Below are 20,446 nucleotides of genomic sequence, written 5' to 3'. Positions count from 1 at the left end.
GTAACAATTCTTGGTAGAGGACAGAGAACAAAGAGACGAAAGCTATGCAGGCTGAAGAATCCAACCTGACTTAGACTGGGAGGCTGAGGGAGTGGGGTGTCAGGCGAGAATCATTCCTGTGCAGGAAGCAGCAAAAATGAGACATCACAGCCGGGAAGGTCCAGAGGACATGACATCCTGCAAAGTCCCTGCCAGTGAGAGAGCATGGGACGTAGACATCGCCAAGGGAAGGGTAAGGCTAGAGCTAGAAATGGCCAAGGGCAAGGTGGAGAAGTGGGCAGCAGCCAGACTGGGAGAGGGCTGGGAGACCAAGAAGTGGGGGCTGGATCTTGTGGCTGGAGAAGAGCCACGGAAGAGCTTTAGTAGAGGTGTGTGTTAGGTTTCCAGACCGTCCCACCCTCACACATGGGCATGCCAGGTCCTTGCTCAGAGTGCGCTTCACAAGAACCCACCCTTGGCCTCCTCTGTCCCCTCCTCATGGGTCAAGGAGCCTGCGGTGGCAGAGGACACATGACCTAGAGCCTGTGCTCCCTTCTAGGCTATAGTCTTAGCACCCAGAGCTCAGAATTTCCTGCTCCAAAGGGCCCGAACCTACCTCTGGGGCCTCTGCAAGCCTGTCTCTGGTCTCTCTTCCTTCCCCAGGGAGGCCGCTATGGCGTGGTCCACAGCCCTGGGACAGACACACACACACAGCTGTGCGTGGACAGGGGACAGTGCTTGGACCTACAGATTTGGGGTGTCCACGCACGTGGAGCTACAGGTGGGAATATCCCAGGACTGGGCCTCCAGGTATACCTTTCTCCCAGACCCCAGCTACTGCAGATTTGCTTGTTGGCTGGTGAGGAGAGTATATTAGGAGAGGCTTGCAGACCCATTGCCAGGATGTTGCCAAAATCCCAGCAAAGGAAATAGGGACTTCTAGCTAAGTGGTGGGAGGATCAGAGGAAGAGAAGCAGACTGATTCAAGAGCTGTTCAGTAGGTGACCTCATGCTATGCCCTATCCTGTCTCTAACTGCTCATGGGAACGAATATATCATTCCACAGAGAAAAAGAGAATGTCATTTGAAACTAGAAGGGGCTAGAGGCAGAAATAATGGCCTTGCCCACATTCTATGGAGAAAAGTTAAAAGAAAAAAAATTGGTGAGTCACAACAGCTAACATAGGGTCAACTCACTTGCAAAAGCACCCTGCTGAACCCAAGTGAGAACAATGACCTCTGAATCATGGTAGGGGCAATGAAGAACAGAGGTCATGGGAGGGAAGCTTTGAGCTTATGTGATATTAAGGCTGGGTGGAAATCTCAAGACCTCTCTTTGCCCTCACCAGATCTGAACTGTCAAATAAGGCCAGGTGGTCTGAACCAGGGCCCAGTTCTCTGGGGTGTCCGGGGGGCCTGGTTTCAGAGGCAAAGAGAACACAGACCACACCTCTGCTCAACCCCTTGAGACCCTAAAGGCTCAGAGGAGACACTTCCATATACAGCCGCAAGGGAGCTCATGCTCAATGGCCAGGACTCATCTCTGCAGAGACTTTTTCCATGGATACCAACAGGGAAGACAAGGTGGAATGGCTGACCATGCTGGAAACTTCCAGCAAGAAAAACCACCTTGGCTATTAGAGTGATCATCCTCATAAGGCTGACATTTATTAAGCATTAATTGTATGTCAGACACTCTTCAGGTACTCAGTTAATCCTCACCACCTCACAAGATAAAGGTAATATTATTGCTCCTTTGCCAAGAAAGAACTGATGGATGGGAAGGTTAGGTAACTTTTCCAAGGTCACAGCTAAGAAAGGCTAGAGCTGGGATGAGTCTAGGAAGTCTTCCACAGAAGGTAATCAAAGGACCTGGGGAGTCCATTAGTTTTGGGTCCCAATCACCTCCACTGACCTTCCCCACCACTCTGCCTGGAAGAGACAATTAAATCTAGCACTCCTTCCAATACTGGGAACCTAGGTTCTCATGGCTCCCTGAAAGAGGATGGAAAGACACCTATTTCTCAGACAGAAGAAAAAGACCTAAGACCAGAATGAAAGTTTCTTTAATCCTTTTTCTAAAACGGGAATATCTTCTGTTTCATTCCCGACAACATATGATCAACGTAAAAACTGCAATGAACACAGAAGTAAAAATCTACCACCCACTCCAAGGCCCCTAGTGTCATATGCCTCTTCCTCAAAATAAATGCTTCAGCAACTTGGTGTACAGTTTTCTAAGCCAGCATTTCTCATAATGTGACTTGCAGACCCTGAAGGTCCCACAACCCGTTCAGAAAAGTCCTCGGGTCAAAGTTATTTTCATAATAGTACTAGGACATTATTTGCCTTTTTCACTGTGTGATTTGCATTGATGGTACAAAAGCAGTGGGAGTTCAAACTAGCACCTTAGCACAAATCAAGGCATAGCACCAATAAATCATCATCATTGTCAGTCATTGGGTTCATCCCTTCCACATTTGCAGTTAAGTGAGACTGGATTTTTCTAAAAATTGTTCTTGAGAAAGCATTACAAACTATTACTTTTATTAAACCTCTACCCTTGAGAACATTTTTTTTTTTTGAGAACATTTTTTTTTTCAATATTCTTGGTGATGAAACAGGAAGACAGCACAAAGCACTTCTGCTGCATATTGTGTATGATGGTTGTCTCAAAGATAAGTGTTTGTGGGATATTTGCGTTGCCAGCTCAACTAGCCACATTTTTCATGGAACACCACTTTTACTTGAAAGTATGACTGTCAGACAAGCTTTGGCTATTGCATTCTTAGAAATCTGGCAGAAAATTTTTACAAAATTTACAAAGTGGCCTGTCATCTCAAGGAAAGCAACTGACAGTATTTGTTGCCAATGAAAAATTTGAGCTTTCAAGCAAAAATTGGAATTTTGAAAAACTTGGATCGTCTACTATGTGCTTGACAGATTTCCTGTGTTTAAAGACTTTTCTGATGAGATCAGTGTTGATATTAACAAATGTGACATTTTGATATTATATAATGAAATGTGTCAACATTTGAAAGATCTCCACAACTCAGTGAACCAGTATTTTCCAAGTGATGTCACAAAATCATGCATGGGTAAAGGATCCATTTAAAATACAACACAGACGAACTGATTTTAATATAATATAGTATAAAAAGTTTACTGGTTTGATTTCATATTGCAACTAACCTCTAAAAAACTACCACTTGGTGAGTTTTCATGTAATATCAAATTATCACAATTATCTGAAAAGACTATTAAAATTTCCCTTCCTTTTCCAACTATGTGAAGCTAGATTTTTCTCATATATTTCAACCAAAACATCACAACAGATGGTATGTAAAACAGATAGGAAAATCTGGCTATTTTCAATTAATACAGGCACTGAAAAGACTTGCAAAGGTGTAAAACAATCATTTTTAAACTAGATCTTCCTTAAAAATATAGTTATTTTTCATAAAAATGTGATTTATAAGTGTTATGGACTAAATGTGTCCTCCCCAATTCCTAAGTTAAAATCCTAATCCCCAGTGTGATGGTATTAGGGGGTGGGGCCTTTGGGAGGTGATTAGGTCATGAGTGGGGAACCCTCACAAATGTGATCAGTGCCCTTATATGAGAGACCCTAGAGAGCTCTCTCACAGTCTTTCTTCCACATGTGAGGACAATGACAAATCAATAGTCTTCAGCCTGGAAAAGGGCCCTCACAAGACTCTAACAATGTGGCACCCTGACCTAGGACTTCCAAACTTCATAACCGTGAGAATAAATTTCTGTTATCTATAAGCCACCTCATCTATGATGCTTTGTTATACCAGCCCAAACTAAGACAATGTGTGAACATGTAATGGGTTTATTTTTGTTATTTTAATGAATTAATAAATATTTTAAACCTACATATAAAAAAAAGGTTTTTGGAGTCCTGTAGTTTTGAAGGTATAAAGAGTTCTGACATCAAAGTTTGAGAACATCTATTCAAACTATTTTATGCATAAATTACTTTTTCACTTAAAAAGTATCAAGGATAGAGGCATCTGGGTGGCTCCATTGGTTAAGTGTCCAACTCTTGGTTTCGGCTCAGGTCATGATCTCTCGGTTATGGGATCCAGCCCCGTGTGGGGCTCCATGTTCAGCACGGAGTCTGCTTCAGATTCTTTCTCTCTCCCTCTCCCTCCTATTCTGTTCTCCCAGTTCATACTCACTCTCTCTCTAAAGTAAATAAAATCTTTTTTAAAAATGTATCGGGGTGCCTGAGTGGCTCAGTCATTGGGCGTCTGCCTTCGGCTCAGGTCATGATCCCAGGGTCCTGGGATCGAGCCCCGCATCAGGCTCCCTGCTCCGCGGGAAGCCTGCTTCTCCCTCTCCCACTCCCTCTGCTTGTGTTCCCTCTTTCGCTGTGTCTCTCTCTGTCAAATAAATAAAATCTTCAAAAAAATAAAAATAAAAAAATAAAAATGTATCAAGGATATCCTTTGATGTCAAAGCTAATATTCAATAATATAAGTACCTACCTTTTATTAAGTGTTTAGAATGTGCTCAGACATTGTGCTAAACAGTTTGCATACATCAACTCATATCCTTTTACTCTTCACAAAAGAACTAGTGTGAGGCAGGTACTATTTCTCCTATTCTACATATGAATAAATAGACACAGAGAGGGTAAGCTACTTGCCTAAGGATACACAGCTAATGAGGTGATTCAGCAAGTTGTGAATGCAGGCACTCTGATTCTAGAGTCTATAGGCTTTATAGTGGTCAAAAGTATGGAAGTCCAAAGATCTCTATGAATAAATGCACATTGAATAGTTACAAATGACTAGAGTCATATATAGGGCTTTAGTTAGGAATAATTACAACGTAAGTTGGAGTAGTTGATTTAGGTGCCGTGAATCAAGTGAACCAAGTAAGTAAACTGTGGTTTGGGTGTACCTGTTGTGTTTCTGGCACCAGGCTTCCAGTACCTGAAAGAGCTCAAAGACAAGGGAGGATTCACTGTTGTCCTGCACACTATTTCAAGACCCTGTGTGAAAGCTAAGAGTTTCCCTGTCAAACTATGAAGGGTGCCTTCCCCAACCTCACCCCCTGCTAACCCAGTGTCTGTCTTATACACTTTCCTAAGACCCCATACTTCTCCTTATGGCATTTATCCCAATTTGTAAAGACCAACTTGCAGGCTGGATTGATCAGACTCCCCTCTACTCCAGACTGTGTGCTCCAGGAGAACAGGAACCCTAGCTGTTTGCACTCATCCTTCTAATCCCCTGAGCCTAGGACAATGCCTGGCACACAGTAGCTGCTCAGTCAACACTGTCTGAACGAATGACTGGAAAGCAGACAGTCTCAGAACTCTACACCTAAACCCTCAGATCCCTTTACCATGATCAGGTGCATGAGCTCCAGATGTGCTGTGGCCCCCACCAACCCGCACCTGTGCCTTTCGATTGGGGGTGCTAGAGCCAGCTTGGTCCATACCAGCGCAGTGCTGGAAGTGCCTGAAAATTATGTCTTTCTGGCTACAGCCCTCAACCAATGACTAACAGGTGAGGGTAGCAAGTTCTAATACTTTAGCCCTGTCCCTCCTCCATAGTACACTTTTGAGTATACCCCACTCTCTTTCCAGAGCTCCCCCAACAAAACTGAATCAAATGTACCCTCTGTAGGACTTGGCTTCATACCACACCACTTCCCCACCATCCTATCAGTTTTCCCCTGAGACACTTCCTAATTAGTCACTCAAATCCTTGCCTCCAGGTCTGCTTCTGGGGAACTCAACCTAAGATAGACTGGGACCCTCAATCCCCTCTGGACCCCTTGTGCCTCTTCAACACTTCATTTTATTTGTTGAATGAATGAATACTGGCATCTTATTTATCATCCTCGAGCCCCAGGGCAAGGAGTGGAATGGTTAAGGAAAGAAGCTACTGCAACAATGTTCTCTAGAAATCTTGGTAATTAAGACCTTTGGGAATGTGGTACCAACAGTGGTGTGCTGGAGCTGGTTCAAATTGGCTTGTGCAAGCCAACTGTTAAATATTCAGGAATTCTGTAAATTGGTTGTTAAACCCTTGGTAGCTTGAAATTGGCCATGGTGGGAGTATTTACACCACAGAAATTGGCAGATGCTACAAATCAGGGCTGGTCTCTGCACCTTCTACGCTCCCCCACCTTACTCCCTCACCCCTACTTCCTGCAACCAGTTTATTACCATACTACTGGGAATAACATTTCAGGGTTAAAATGGGAAAACCTGTACATAAACTATAGTGTAGTGGGGTTAACACTATGGGTTGTGAAGTCAGAGAGACCTGCAATCAACTGTACTGTCCCTTATTGATTCTATGACCTTAGACAAGTTACATAATTTCTTTTTGTCTCTATTTCCTCATCTATGAAACAGGAATAACCTTTTTATTTGCCTCTTGACATAATAAATGTGAGAAGTACTTAGCTCAGAGGCTGGCATATAAAAATAGCTCAATGAATGATAGTTACTGTTAAGTTAGAAGAACCAAGGAACATAGAAAGGCCCCAAACATGGTCTTGGAGACTACAGTCATGGTATCCCCATGTCAGCAGCCTTCACCTCGATGGTTCACTCTTTAGTTGTCAGCCCAGGCCTATAAGGTCACCTTGACCAAAAGCTATGGTTCTTGGTGAACTCTTATGGAGATTAATTGCTCAGCTGAGTACTTATCACATGGAAACCCCAGGATCCAGATGCTGCCTTATTCCATGGATAACTCCGAGAGTGAGCACTAGCTCTTGGCCTCTGTAGCTCCCTTCAAGAAAAGGCAATCCATTCAAGGCAGATTTATTAGCAGGTAGCTGTGCCCATGTAGCAGAAATCCCATTGCCCTAATAGGACCCATGCTCCCAGGGGCATTACAGGGACATGAAATCATCCCATCTGATCAGACAATTATTTAACAGGCACTACGTATCCTGAGTCAAATGCAAAAGGTCATCTGAAAGGTCAGCACTCACAGGATGGTGCAGCTGAAGCAAAGAGACTCGTGTCTCTTTGGGACTGGCTTCCCTACTCCTGATGGCTTTCCCAAGCCACCTGTGGCTCTGGCCATAGGAGCCTGCCCCTGGAAGCAGCGCTCAGCCAATGACTGATGGGAACGGGTGGCTAAATCTCCAGGTTCCTCCCCACTGGGGTGAGGCAACTCTAAGGCTTGTTCCCCGGTGCCTCATACAAGTTACCAGTGGGACTGAGCCTATATAGCAGTCGTCCACAGCAACCCAGAGCAGCTGACCCACAGCAGTGACCCGCTTCTTTATATACATATACCTTCCCTTCCCCACCTCATTTCGGCTTCTTACCAATGCTTCCTGGGTTCAAACCCCAAAGAGAGTACTGACACGCAATGCTTGGTCTCAGGGTTGGGGTGGCAGAGGTTGGGGTGGGGGGGTGGGGTGCAGATCCAACCAAAGACAAATGGATCCAATTATTCAAACACCTACCATGTGCCAGACAGTATCTGGTGTTTTTCTCTGTGGACTGGCATTACATAGATGGTGGGACAGGGTAAGTGTAAGAAGAGCTGAGCAGGGTGAAGAATGGCAAAGCAGGCTGGGATTTCAGATAAACGGTTATTCATCTTCTGCTCTCCCTCCATCCTTCTTGGGTTGTGACATGCAATACATATATCAAACTTGTAAATGTTGACTGCAAGTGTTTGACCCGGAGTTACAGGCTTGCTGGAGAAAATGGAGTGGACATTTAACACGGAACCTCCAGATGGGCCTTTTCCAGTAGTAATAATAAAAGATAGCTTTTATTAAGCTCTAACCGTTTTTCAGATACTGTGATCAAAGGCATGGTTGAATTCAGTTGCCACATCACTATGTAGAGGGTACTATTATATTTCATTTTATGGATGAAGAAACTGAGTCTCAGAGAAGTCACCTGCAGAGAAAAGTGGTATAGCCAGGACTAGAACTCATAGCCCATGCTCCTGAACCACGGCTGCCAATACATTGGGCCCTGAAGCGTGACGAGGACTTACAGATCAAATTCTTCCTCTCTGAACCCCTGGAACACAGGGTCATTGTTCAGTTAGCCTGGGAAAGATCATTCCTCTGATTTGTTCCATTTTCAACAAGATACTAATACGGGTTGAGGAATATTTCACCCCCCGATTTCCTTTCTCTACTTTTCTGCCTTTGAGACCTCCCTACACACATTCATTACAGTACATCAGGTAGAAGGGAATGGAAGACACCATGTCCAACAAAACAAAGAAAACCCACCACTGCCAGTTGCCAATGCCCTGACAACAAGTCACTGTGCTTCAGTCTTCTGTGGAAGAACATTAAAGGTCATGTGCATCAGTCTGAACGTTGGCTATGAAACTGATACTTTGGCCAAATGACTCAGTCAAGACAGAAACATTATTTTGTTCGCACTGGCGCAGGCCAGCATTCGCCCAAAAAGAACACTACTGAGGATCAATGGAATGTTCGAATGAAATAGAATTCCATTTTATCCTTCAGTTTACACTCCTCAAAGCCACTTTGGTCTTTCTGTTCACTGCCCTGGAAAGACCTGGCAGAACTCATGGTTCTCTCTTCCCCCACAAGGGTAAGGGGTCAGCACCACATTGAGCCACAGGAGAGAAGAGGCATACATGGTGTCCTTGATCCCTGATTGATGGAGATCCCCACTTGGGAAGGGGCTGGCTACATAAGCGTGCAGTCCGCAGACTCCCTGGGGAGCCGGGATCAGAAAGCTCTTGGCACTGGACCGACTGTCTGGGAGCAAGAGGTCAGGATGGCATGGTTTTAACAAGTTGGCTTTGATTACTTGGCTTTTGGCTGTGTGCAATCAGCTCTCGAACCGGAGCCTGGCCGGGTCAGCCTGACCCCAGGTTGTCACCCCAGGGGAATGTCAAATAACTGGCATTGTTAACTGGCCACCGATGACCAGGCCTGGAAGACAAAAGTCTCAGTTGCTAGGGCTTTTGTTAGCCTGCTCTTGAACCAGTTCTTCTGGCTGGCAAATTATTGTGGTTCCTAAGGGAACTGTACTGGTCCTAGGCCTTCAAATCCTTGTATATATTCCTTGCCCTTCAGCTTCCCTACTCTGTGTGCAGGGCTAATCAGGCAGCAGGGAAAGGGGAGGACAGAGGAGGAGAGACTGCCCCATGCAGGTTGGGTTTCTCAGGCTTGGAAGTCAGCAGTGGCTGGGATCGGCCAACTGAGGCATTATCAAGAGGTTGGAGGGCTGGAAGAAGAGAGTAACTGGGGCATCTCCCCAACCCTCTCTCCACCTCAAATGATCCAAATTTTAAGGAGCCAAAATCCAATATGGGCAGGATTAAGATGAAGTGAATGATGCCACGTTGTACAAACAGAAGGCCAGATCCTGACTTTTTTTTTAATGTTGATATTTTGTTCATCGTTTTTCATTGATTTTTAGTATTTTTAAAATATTGCATGGAAATATTATTTATCTTGATTCTGATTTTTTTTTTTTTGATGTCCCCATAGAATCTGCAAGTACCTCTTTGCCTCAGGCTAGACCGGACCTTGCCTTCCTGTACGTGGGTCACATGTGGGTCTAATTCTACTTGATGTTCCATAGGCTACTATGTTCCTAGCATTTCTGTGTGGATGAGTGTAGTTCTACATTACCCATCGCTTGAAATCATGTGTTATAAAATTTTTTCGCAACCCCTTCCTGGTGGGTCCAGCAATCTCTGCCAGTGTCCCAGCCATGTCCCTAACATTTCTGTGTGCGCCAGTCAAATGCCACTGTGGGCATACAAATTTCTGCATTGGAAGTCTTATTCCAGAACTGCAGAATGCAGCAGGGGCAAGTACTGAGAATTAACACCTGCCAGGAACAGCTCTTGGCCAATCACTGGAGGGGTTAGCATATAAATACTCCAGCTCCCTTGCCCATTGGGTGGGGCAACTCTGAGGTGTGCGTTCTACACTAGGTTCCAGAGCTTTCCCATGGAAACCCAGCTCTGGGTGCCCACCCCAGTGGTACCTGACTTAGCAACACATCTTTCATTAGTGGCCTGCTCTTCCCTATATCACTTCTCCATGCCCTTCCAGGATTGTCTCCACATCCCCTTTGAAAAATGCACTCAAATATCTGTCTCCGAATCTGTTTCTCTTAAAATGGGCATTCAGATTATTTCAAATTTTTTACTGTTTACAGGATGACCCCTTAATAGGCCCTTTGGGGTCCATGGTCTGAACCAAACAAAGACAACAGAAGAGGGGTTTTTGTAAAGCCAAAAAAGGAAAGAGACTGTATTAGCCTGAGAGCATCTCAGAGTATGTCACACAAAATTATCATTTTTACTATGTGCCTTGAACATCACAAACTTGAAAAGCATTGTTCTCACCTACCAGACTGTGCATTAACTTCTGTAACTCCAGTGATTGGCACATAGTAGATTATCAAAAAATATTTGTCACATGAATAAAAGGAATCACTGATTAATCCTCTGAACCTCTGCCAAGCCGAATACATGAGACCACACAACTTACCTGAGCCACTGAGCATCTGTGCCTCCATATTCTCTAATTCTACAATCAAGACAGAGAACAGTGTAATACTAAGGTTAGCAAAGTGGGCTGCAGGCTGCCGTGGAGACATAAAATGGGGGTCCGGTCTTTGGAGATGAAAACATTCTCTGATCCTAAATGGCTACAGGAGAAGAATCAGATGAACCTTTCTGAAGCGGGAGTCAGGCTTCAGTGCCCACCTTGGGAGAGCTTCTGTGCCTGCATGTGTTGGCAAGAGAAAGAGATTTTCCATCCTCAGTGAGGTGAGACACAGCCTCCACCAGCTTCACCCCTTCCCTCTCCCTCCTCTGTCCTGGCTGCAAAGTACCAGGTAGGACTTCATCAGATCCCTGCACTCCATGAAGCAGCTCTGGACCCAAGGCTCGGGGCCACAGTGAAAGCAGGATTTCAGCAAGAACTAGACCGCTCTACTATTTCAATTGCTATCAGTTGACTCTAGAAGCATTTTTCTAAGATGATGAGAGAAATCTAGTTCTTCCAAGAGCTGATGAGAGAAGGCTGGAACTTTTGCTGAAACGTCCTCATAAGAGCCCTCCTCATTCTGACCCAGCCTCCAGCCCACACCAAGACTGGATTTGTTGACATTGGTCTTAAAAAGCTTCTCCCAGACAGTTTCCTATCTGGTTATTCCTAAGCTATCCACTCTCTTCCATACCAAAGATTCCTGTTTTTAGAGAACAGGCTCTCCCATTGCAGAGCCACCGATCTGGTTGGGTTGTGCATCCCAAGAGGCAGCAGGCTCTTTCCGGGGAGCTGAGATGGGGGCCAGCCTTCCACTATTGTGCTGAAAGGCTTAACCTTTTTTTAAAAGGCTTAACATTTTATTTCCTGAGTGTTATATGCCTCTGCTTGGCTGCTTTTCTCTTCATTTGCCAGGATGTGTACCTTCACTTCTGCCCATCCTGAAGTCTTTGCCCACAAGTTGTCCACTGTGGAAACAAGAGTCTGGAAGTGGCTTCCCAAAAAATAAACATCCTAGACCATGAACACAGACAGACCGTTTAACTGGGGATCCCCAGGGACTGATGAGTTAGGACAAACTCAGGATTTGTGCCCTATGAAGGCATATTCCCAGAAGCCTGGCCCCACTCTCTTGCCAAAAAAGCAACTTTTCAGCATCCCACCAATTATCAATCCATCTTTCCCATATCACCTTTGTAGGACAACTGCGTAGAAGTGGCCTCCCAAGCCAATGGACCAACCTGAGCAGGTAGAAGGACTTCCTACATAAGCTCCTAATGATCTCCCACATCGAGGAATGCTAGAGGCCCAGTCCAAATGCTTAAACACATTTAAGGTCTCTGCTTATGTCATAAATGCTCACATTCCATCGATGAAAGCAAGCTACAAAGCTAAACCTTAAGTCAATGGGCAAGTATGCGTATCCCTAAAGGGGCAGGGAGGACAGTGCCCAGCTACACCGTCACACCACCCCTCCAGCCTCGTCTTGAGCCCTCTACCCTTGATTTCCTACTCAGCTATGCTGAACGTATCATGCTATCTCCAGTCTCAGGCCCTTTGCACATGATGCTCTCTCTGTTTGGAAGGCTCTTCCTCTTCCCAATCCTCTATTACTCCTTCTGATTGCTCAGATTTAGGTTTCCTTCATACTTTCTTAGAGACGTCTGCCCTAATTCCCAGACCAGGTTGGCTTCCTTGGTTAAGCCTGGATTCTGCACTAGGCACTATCCTTAGTCACTGCCCTGCTTATAGGCAACTACTTAATTAACACTCGTACATCTCTTGTGTTTGCTTGTTTTCCCCCCCTTTAGCTGTGACCTCCTTCTGTCTTACTTTATCCTCCTGCCTTTTGTAATTCATACCTCAACCTCAACACCACTTTCCCTGAGCACCCAACTTAAAGTAGCAACATTACATTCAGCCTAACACTTAGAACCCACATGTTTTCACAGTCATTTAATTGTTACACTAACATATACACCCCAGGGGTGGGGTGGCCCGGTTGGTTAAGCATCTGCCTTTCGGCTCAGGTCATAATCCCAGGGTCCTAGGATCGAGCCCCGCATCGGGCTCCCTGCTCAGCGGGAAGCCTGCTTCTCCCTCTCCTGCTCCCCCTGCTTGTGTTCCCTCTCTCGCTGTCTCTCTCTGTCAAATAAATAAATAAAATCTTAAAAAAAAAAAAAAGGAAGCCAGTGCAAGTCGTTACCTTGGGACATGACTTAAGAGGGAGGAGAAATAAAACAGGCAAGGGAAGGAGCCACACAGCGTGTGTCCCTGACTGCTGTGTGTGACCTGGCACACGGTATAGATCACACCTTAAGGTTGCCTGCCCCCCCCCCCCCCATAGAGGGCCAGGGAGCTGGGCATGTATCCGTGAACCCTCACCACGCGTCGGCTAAGGGCTGCTGGGGGCTATCCACACCCTGCCGTTTCTGTCCTGTCCTGAACTGGGGCTGAGCTGCCATGGGGAGCCAGAGAAAGCCTGCAGGCAAGGATGGCACTGGGAAGGCCTTCACCAGATCTGCCTGCCCAGGCAGGAGGGCAGGCGGACTCGGGCAGGGCACCATCCGTGTCTGCGGCAGAGACTGCACGAATGAAGGAACAGGAATCCAGGCGAAGGTGCAGAGGACAGAGGACGGCGGGATGAGGAGCAGATGGTTGGGGCAAGGGGGGAAAAGGCAAAAGCGACGCTGATACAAGCTTTTATGGCCGTTTCTGAAGCAGCTCTGGGGTCGTAGGAGGGAGGGCTCTTCCTAGGGGAGATGACTCATCCAAGGGGCAGGCCTGAGTCCAGGCTCCGAGCCACCAGCAGCTCTTCGGCAGTTCGCTGCTGGTTTCTCAGAGGTAACAGCCAAAGCAGAAAGGAGTACTGCTGCCTTTACAAAAACAGAGCAGTTGGAAAGAGACGGAAACTTACTAGCAGGAAAGAGGGAGGAGGGGAAGCAGTTTCGGGGTCTGGAGGAGAACCAGGAATCCTGCAGCCTCTTCCCAAGCCCCCAGGGATCTGCAGACATGCCTGGGCAAGTCCCTGCTGACCCATGGTAGTCGGCCCCCTGTTGATTTTCAGGTCGAGATATTTCACCCCAGGGTCCTTTTGGGGGCTGTTCCGCCACCTCTTCACACCAACACCCAAGGAGGAAAAGAAAAGCAACAAACAAGGAGAAACTCCGAGCAGCCAGCCCCTCTGATTTGTGAGCAGCTCAGACCGAGGGCTGGTGGCTGAACCCATTTCTAAGCAAGACTGACCTCCGCTACTCCTGCCCTTCAGGACCAGTGACAAGTGGAAAGGTGGGCCAAGGCTGCACACATCCCCACCACCTGGATTTCTGTGGCCATCACTGCTGTGTCCACGCCACTCCTCTCCCCATCCTCAGGTGAGCTTGCGCACTGAATCCAGACTGCCGTTCCTAACACCACTTTAGGCCACGCCCTGCTGTGTCAAGAGAGGATGCTGGAGGTCTTCTGCTAGAGGCCACGGAGCATGGGGGTTAAGGACCCAGACTCCGGGGCCATGTGGCCTGGGTTCAGATCCTGCCCAAGCCTATGAGCAGGTGCTCCCCAGCCAGTCCCAGTTTCTCTGTGCCTTCCTCAGTGAGAGGGAGGGTGAGCCTGGTGTCTGCCTCCTTCATTGAGAGCTCATTTAGGACATGGAAGTCTGTGTCATTCATGGACATATGGCTGTCCCCTACCCACCCCCCCAATGAAGCACCTTCCCAAAGAATTTTCAGAGGCAATTTTTCCTCTTGGCAGTTTGTTTTAGGCAAATTTTAGAACTCCCCCTCTGTGTATCAAGTGAATTGGACCTGTGTCATTTCTCAAAGTGTGGTCCTGGGGACACCTGCCCCCAAGTACTGGGGGACAGGAAGAAAGGGGCTCATCCAATGCATGTCTTAGGACCCACCACACATGAATATCCCTGTTTGCTCCTCTCAAAAGCCCTGTGTGGTAGATGTACAATTGAACCCCTCTTAACAGAAAAAGCAGGCTCAGAGAAGTGACAAGACATGCCCAGGATGACTTAGTTACGTATTTACAGAGCATGTCATCAAATGCCGCGGCCCCTGCCCTTGTCACGGGGTTTCCCGGTGGATCCCAGCTGCTGAAAACAAAAACACAGCCCACAACTCAAATGCAGGGATCCTCTGGGGAGGGCGATTTTTGTCTCCCCTCTCTGGTCAAGCACAGGTGAGAGTTTCATCAATCCTGGTAACAAACCTGCCCTTCCCAGCCAGCCTCACTGCAAGATATTCTGCTTGCAGAAACCATGTCCCTTGGCCTCATCATTCCCCTCTGTTTCTCAATTCTTTGACATTTTATTTGTTCAAACCCTTTGCACACCCATTTAACACATATTTACTGAATATTTTCAGGATGCTGGGTGCTATTTGAGGTGCTAGTATAAACTGCTATTAACGAGACAAAGTCCCTACCTGTATGAAGCTTCTACTCGAAAAATCAAAAAGGAATAATGTCAGGGGAGGGAAGTGCTGCTACATACCATTAAGCAGACTGGAGGGGTGCACTTATTTTAACCCTAAAATAGAAAGAGCTTTTTACAAGACATAACCCCAACACCATTAGCACCCTTATTAAAACACGAACAAGCGTTTCCTAAGATGCTCTCACAGTCCGTGAGCACTCACATGTCCTCGTTGTCTTGCATATTTTGCTTGCTTACATGGTATAAACCTTATTTTGATTCTGATTCAAACACATCTTTTGGTCTATAGGCTCCCCATCCATTTCCTTTCTTTGTTTCTGTTTCTTGCAGATTTTTGCTGAAATGACCAGGTCATGTGTCTACAGAATTTCCCACAGTCTGGATTTTGCTGATTGTACCCCTGTGTTGTCATCTAGCCTATTGAGCAGTACCCTTCTAAGTGGGGTGGTCCTTCTGTGGATGTGCCATCTGAGCAGAGGTCTGAAGGAAGGAAGCCAGAGCATGAGCCCTGCAGAAATCCAAGGGTACGAGGGTCCAGTTCAGCTTCCATTTTTTCTTAGCTTGAGTGCTCACGGTCTCGACCTCTGAAGCCCTGTTCTTTTTTCATGTAATTGTCCTCCCTGCTCTGACAAGTAACTCAGCTGCCTTGAGCCATCTGCAGTGAAATATTTGTGTTAAAAGCACTTGGCCTTAAAAACTGGCAATAAGCCAAGTAACTATCAAAAGAATGAATCAACAATGTGCAGTATATTCATACAATGAAATACTACTGAGCAATAAAAAATGAAGGCACTACTGATTCAAGCAGTACACACATGGGTCAAGCTCAAAAACATTACAAGTCAAAGAAGCTCGACCCAAAACAGCACACATTACATAATGCCATTTGTGAAGTTCAAGAATAGACAAAACTAATCCATGGAGATAGAGATCAGAATGGTACTTATGTTGGGGGTGATAGGGACTGGGAAGGGGCACAAAGGAACATTCTGGAAGGACGGGAATGCTCCCTATCTTGATCTGGGTGGTGTTTGCATGGGGGTACTCATATGTAATAATTCATCAAGCACACTTAAGATGCATGTGATTTCCTCCATGTAAATTGTACTTTAATTTTAAAGATTTTTTTTTTTCATTTGTCAGAGAGAGAGAGAGAGAGCGCAAATGCACAAAAGCAGGGGGAGCAGCAGGTGGAGGGAGAAGCAGGCTCCCCGCTGAGCAAGGAGCCTGATGCAGAACTTGATCTCAGAACCCTGGGATCGTGACCTGAGCTGAAGGCAGGTGCTTGATCGACTGAGCCACCCAGGCGTCCCACTTGTTCTTTAATTTAAAAAAATAAAAATTATATAGCAGCTGAACTGTGGATTGAGGCAGACCCAGGCACTAGTTAACTGTTTAACCTTTATCAATTCTCCTAAACTGCTTAGAACCTCAGTTTCCTCGGTATAAAATGGGGCTGATACAAGCCACTTCATTGGTATTGCCACTCTAATGCCCCTCCTCCAATCCCGGGCAAACTCAGGGTGAAACTTTAATCCAGCAGACTCTGCATTCATCTCAATTCCATGGGACACTTCTTCATCAGGCCCACCGAAAGACCTGCATTTGTGACTTGTTCATTCGTGAGAGGCACATTACCTCCCACTGCTCTTCTTTGGACATGTTGCTTTTATTTGATCTCATCGCAGCCACAGCACGGTTAATCACATCTTGCGGGAAGGTTGAAGAAGCCAATGGGTCTCTCATATGTGCTGGGCTGCATCACTGCCAGCCCCTGCCAGGTCTCCCCAGAGCCTGGAGACTAGGGAGTGATTGGAAAATGTCCTGCTCATCTGTAATCTTTTCTCATAGGACAGTCTTGGCAAAGCTGTTGCCAAACACTTGCAACTGGTTATGCAAAAACCGGAGGCTGTTGGGAGGTATGATCTCAGAATGGACTTCTTATCCATTTCCTTTCTTTATGTTGGATTCTTCAAAGTTTTTATTGAAGCAAAAGGGCATGTGTCATGTCTGGATCTTGCTGCCCCCATCTCTACTTGGCTGAATTCCCACTTTCTTGGGCCAATCCCAGGACTTTTCAGCCACTTCTAGTTACTAGAAGAGCTCATTCTGAGGTCTAAGACTTACTATTTTTGTGTAAATTTTTGTAAACATATTCAAGTCTAAAAGGTCTATAGAGAAGTACACAAATCACAAATGAGTGTCTATCAAGGAATCTGCATAAAATGAACACATTGGTGTAAACTCCACTCAGATCAAGAAACGAAACAAGATCAAAATCTTAGAAACTTCTTTGTGCCCTTTTCCTATAATCACAGCCCCTTACAAGGTAGCACTACCTTGACTTCTGACACCATAGATTTGTTTTGCTTCTTTTGGAATTTCATGTGTATGGAATCAAATAATGTGTATACCCATCGTCTAGCTTCACCCACTGAACATTTTGTTTATGAGATTTACGCATGTTGTGGCATGTTGTTATCATTTTTTCAGTCTTACTGTGGTATAACATTCCATTATATGGTTCTACTCCACTCATTCCGGATTTTTAAAAATTTCAGTCTCAAACACAGTTCAGAGATTTGGTATAAGCCAACATCGTGGCCCTCGGTTGTTTAAAGCTGGGAATGGGGCGGGGGTGGGGAGGGAAGACTGGCATACTTTAAGAAGATCTCAATCCCATTTACAATAGCATCAAAAGCAATAAAGTACTGAGGAATAAATTTAACAAAGGAGGTCAAAGATCTCTACGCTGAAAACTATACAACACTGATGAAAGATACTGAAGATAATTCAAATAAATGGAATGATACCCCTGTTCATGAGTCAGAAGAATTAGTATGGTTAAAATGTCCATACTACCCAAAGCCATGAGTTAATGCAATCCCTATCAAGATTCCTATGGCATTTTTAACAGAAATAGAAAAAACAGTTCTTAAATTCGTATGGAACCACAAAAGGCCCCAAATAGCCAAAGCAATCCTGACAAAGAAGAACAAAGCTGGAGACATCACAGTTCCACGAAGCTCTAATAATCAATACAGTAGAGTACTGGCATAAAAACAGACACAAAGATTAATGAAACAGAACAGAGAGCCCACAAATAAACCCTCACATATACGGTCAACTCATACCTGACAAGGGAACCAAGAACACTCAGTAAAGATAAAACAGTCTCTTCAATAAATGCTGTTGGGAAAACTGGACATTCATATGTCAAAAACTGAAACTGGACCCCTATCTTATAACAGTCCCCAAAATTAACTCAAAATGGATTAAACATTTAAATGTAAGACCTGAAACCATAAAACTCCTAGAAGAAAACATAGGGGAAAAGTTTCTTATCACAGGTCTTGGCAATGCTTTTTTGACTATAATACCCAAAGCACAAACAACAAAATCAAAAGTAAATGGGACATCAAACTAAAAAGCTTCTGTACAGCACAGGAACCCATCAACAAAATGAAGACAACCTACAGAATGGGAGAATATATTTGCAAACCACACATCTGATAAAGGGTTAATAAAAAATATATAAAGAACTCATACAACTTACTAGCAGAAATGCAAATAATCCAATTTTAAAATGGGCAAAGGACTTGAATAGACATTTTTCCAAAGATATTCAAATGGTCAACAGGTAATTGAAAAGGTGCTCAACAACACTAATCATCAAGGAGATGCAAATCAAAAACACAATGAGGTATCACTTCACACCTGTTTGGATGGCTATCATCAAAAGGACATGAGACAAGTGCTGGCTGACTAGGACATGGAGAAAAGGGAACCCTTGTGTTAGTGGAGATGTAAATTGGTACAGCCACTATGGAAAACAGTAGGAAGGTTCTTCAAAGAAATAAAAAATAGGACTACCATATGATCCAGGTATATATCCAAAAGAAATGAAATCACTATTCTGAAGAGCCATCTGCACCCCGTGTTCGTTGCGGCATCATTTACAATAGCCAAGACACGGAAATAACCTAAGTGTCTATTGACGAATGAACGGGTAAGGAAAATGTCGCATATAGCTACACAATGGAATACTACTCAGCCACTAAATATATATATATGGAAATCCTGCCATTTGCAACAACACAGATGGATCTTGAGGGCATTATGCTAAGTGGAATAAGTCAGAAAAAGACAAATACTGCACATCTCATTTATATATGTGGAATCTAAAAAAACCAAACTCACGAAAACAGAGATCAGATTTGTGCTTGCCAGAGGAGGGGAGTAGGGTGAGGGGATTGGGTAAAGGTGGTCAAACTTAGAGTTACAAGATAAACAGATCCCGGGGATGTGACGTACAACATGATCACTATAGCTAATAATACTGTTTTGTATATAGGGAAGTTGCTAAGGCAGGTGATCTTGACAGTTCTGATCCTAAGGGAAAAAACATTTTGTAACTATGTATGGTGATGAGGACGTTAATTAAATTTATCCTGGTGATCATTTCACAATATACACATATCAAATCGTCATGTTGTACACCTTAAATTTATGCAATGTTAACTATATCTCAATAAAACCTGAGAGAGAGAGAGAAAAAAAAAAAAAAAAGACGCCCTCCTCCCCGCCCCCTTAGGTGTGCGCTTCTTCAGTCCTGGGACCTGAGCGAAGGGAGAGGAGAGCGAGTGGTCCCCTTACCTGAGTGTCCACGTTCCAATGCTGCTGGAGCGTCTGTGGCATCGCTGGTTCCCCGGGGCTCCCTGTGATGCGGACTGTCCCCGTTGCCATAAGTGAACACCACACGGGGTTGGGTTGAGTTTTTCCCAGTCCCTCTCCAGTGACGATGACTTCTCCCTGAGGGGCAGCCATGTCTCCTTTTGGCACCAACAGCAAGTGCAGCTGAAACCACTTCACATCAGACATCCCATCATGGGGTCGGTCCAGTGGCCATGTGGGTGAGCCCCAGAGCTCCTTCCCAGACTCTGACCTCCACGCTTCTTCATGCAGAGCTACAGGAACCGCTGGGGTCCTTGTCTGCACCCTCCAACTGCAGTGGAGAATGGGGCTTGTTAACGTGAAAAATAAAACTGCAAGTCATTTTACCAGCAAAAGATGGGTCTGTTCAAGAATAGCAGAGAACTGCAATCCCGGACAATAAAGCCGTAGCAAAACCCACAGGCAAGTCTGTGGAACAAAGGTGAGGAGGTTCTTTTATACCGGAAAGGGGGGGGGGTGCGGCGCTCGGAAGGCTGTTGTAAACAAAAAGCCCATTGGAGTCAAGTGGGAGTTGGAAGTATAGTGGCTTCTCATTGGCTGGGCTGTTGCTGGGCGGTGGAGGAAAGCCTTTCCTCCTCCTGCTGGGGTAATAAGGTAGTATCCACCTGCAAATTCCCTCCTTCCTGTTCAGTCTGCAATGGACCACGATAGCAGGGCTGGAGAGCTCCCCTGCCCAACCTCCCAATTCCATTCTAGTGAGGCTTCCCTTTATTAATTTCCACGGACTTGTCCTGGAATTGCCCCATCTTCCTCCATCTGCAGTACACCATGGCCCCTTCA

The sequence above is a fragment of the Halichoerus grypus genome, chromosome 1 (assembly GCF_964656455.1).
Source record: "Halichoerus grypus chromosome 1, mHalGry1.hap1.1, whole genome shotgun sequence".
Lineage (NCBI taxonomy): Eukaryota > Metazoa > Chordata > Mammalia > Carnivora > Phocidae > Halichoerus > Halichoerus grypus.
This window is presented reverse-complemented; position numbering follows the sequence as displayed.